At 42.2% G+C, this 2,447-nt stretch overlaps 1 pseudogene; it reads right to left on the bottom strand.

Annotated features, from left to right (window-relative positions):
* Positions 1-236: 236 nt before the first annotated feature.
* Positions 237-2,071, bottom strand: LOC149119321 (heterogeneous nuclear ribonucleoprotein Q pseudogene; annotated as a pseudogene).
* Between the last annotated feature and the right edge of the window lie 376 nt (positions 2,072-2,447).

Here is a 2,447-nt window from a genome sequence, read left to right as displayed (position 1 = left end):
AGTGATTATTACTATAAAAAGATACAGACAATCATGATTAACCTTGGTGAGTAGAAATAAAATTTAAGGATACCAATAGTGGAATTCATCTATACCATGGCAATAAAATTTAAATGCACAAATTCAAGATAATATTTCAGAATACCACTGCTGGGATCCTTAATTTAAAAAAAAAAAAAAAAAACAGGGGAAAAATCTACTTAGAGCAGATTTTTTAAAGAGAAGAACTTTATTCTTTATCAAGCGATCATGCTAGAAGTTATAAAGGAATTCTGTTGGAACACATTTGGAAAATAGAGTAGCTTTAGTTTAATAACTTGCACTGCATAGAAAATTGTTAAAGAAATTCATATCAAAGTCCAAGTATTAGTTCAATGTCCCGTATTTGATTCCATGATCTTCATAGGAAGGTCTTCTGCAATAGAATATGCTCCTATACAGCCAAGATATTTAAGGTTGCTTGATTTCCTTACCATTACTCCACTGCAAGCTTCTGGTGTAATCCCACATAGCAAGTCAGTCTTCATTGTAACAGGTCAGGACAGGCCTCAACCCCTTTTCGCTGCCCGTGGCCTCTTTGTTGTTGGACACCTCCTCTCACACCACCAATGCCTCTTGCTGATCCAGGACCTCCTCTCTGTGAATAACCGGCTCTACCACAGGGAGGAGCAGCCCCATGACCTCTGGATGGAGCAGCACCCCTTACTCCTCTACCACCCCTTCCTCTAGCTCCAACTTGAAAATCTTCATAACTATAGTATGGATCTTCATATCCACCATGATAGTTATGGTAATCATAGCCAAAATAATCATAAAAATCTTCATATCCATAATAATCTGGAGGATATCCATAACCACTTCTACCTCCATGCCCTCGACCTCTTGTTGGAGGGGGCATATGAGTTGGACCGTAATAGTAGTAATCATCATACATCTGATTGTTGCTTGCCTCTGAGCTTTTCTTTCTTTCCTTTTCTGATCTGGTGGCTTAGCAAAAACAATTTCAATGTTTTCTCCCTCCAAGTCTTTGACATTCATTTCTTCCATAGCCTTAACAGCACCATCTCATTCATCAAAATGAATGAATGCATAATCTCTCAGTTTCCTTATTCGTTCCAGTTTTCCAAACTGACTAAATGCCTTTTCTAAAATCTCTTCTGTTACAGTATTGGCAAGGTTACATACAAAAAGTACCTTCACCTTTGCCATAACCTCAGGATCAGGATCTTCTATAGGATCAGCCCATTCAACAGTTCCAACATTTTTCCAGACCTTGACTTTACCACTCATTAGCCTACACCTTGCCTGGGCAGCTGTTTTGTGATCTTCATATTCAAGAAAGCAAAAGCCTCTGTTTTGTTTTTTTTTCTTGTCATCTGGTTGGTGGTATAAAATGACGTCTGTAAGACCCTCTGTTACTTTGCTAAATTCTTCAAGAATCTGTTCCTTGGTTTTACTCTTAGGAATAGAGCCCACAAAATGCCTACTGTTGGCAACCGAGATGCAGACACCAATATGTTTTCCAGAACGAATTTCATGATTATTATACAGTTTAAAAGCCTCCTGAGCTGCTTTTTTTTTTTTGTACAAAAAGTGACAAATGCATAACCTCTATTGAGACCAGTGAGTGGATCCATCATAAGACGAAGATCCCAAATAGGTCCAGCTTTCTCAAATAAAGGAACAAGCACATCCTCAAATAGATCGCTTGGGATCTTCCCCACAAATATCTCAATGCCAACAGAAGGCTGCTGACCTGAATAAACAGAATCTGGAGGCGGTCCCCCATACTTCCTCTGTCCAGTGGTCACATCAAGTGTGTAGCCTGTTCTTCCCAAGAGTGCTTTAATTTTTGCCTCATCTGGTCCTTTACTAGAGTACGCTACTTTGGTCCCCTGTTTTTCTCTCTGCCTGTAAGTCTTCATGACTCCACATAAAAAGGCACTTTTGTTCTGAACATGAGAGAGATCACTGTCATTAAACTGCTGAAAAATTGCCAATGCACCATCTTCATTGAATTCTTTCAAAGCTTCAATAGCTCTTTCATCTAAATCACTATGTGCAACTAGCCCTCCCCTTTGTGCTATGGCCAAGGAATCCTGTCCCAGGGGATCGGGTTGCATGCTCCCTGCTCCTTGTATCCCTGCAAGTGGAGCTGTTATAAAATGGTGGCCAAAGCTCATACCGCTGGCAGCAAACCCGATCCAGTTACACTCGCCTCTGAGAGTGCTTCCTGTGCGCATGCGTGCCCCCGCATGACCCCTCCTTCCCTCCCCTCCCTCGAGCATTTGCTTCTCTCATTCACTCCCTCAACCCCTGCCCCCCACCTGCTCCTCCTTCTCCCCTATCACCAGCAGCAGCAGCAGCAGCAGCCGCCACTGCCTCCGGCCGCCTTCTCCTCTTGGCCTTTCTTCTTCCCTCTGTGTTCCTTCCCTGCTGCCCCCACT

This window comes from Oryctolagus cuniculus, chromosome Y (genome assembly GCF_051225735.1).
Source record: "Oryctolagus cuniculus isolate XC-2025 breed Fujian yellow rabbit chromosome Y, ASM5122573v1, whole genome shotgun sequence".
Classification (NCBI taxonomy): Eukaryota; Metazoa; Chordata; class Mammalia; order Lagomorpha; family Leporidae; genus Oryctolagus; species Oryctolagus cuniculus.
Note: the sequence above shows the minus strand (reverse complement) of the source record. Positions and strands in the feature narration are given on the sequence as shown.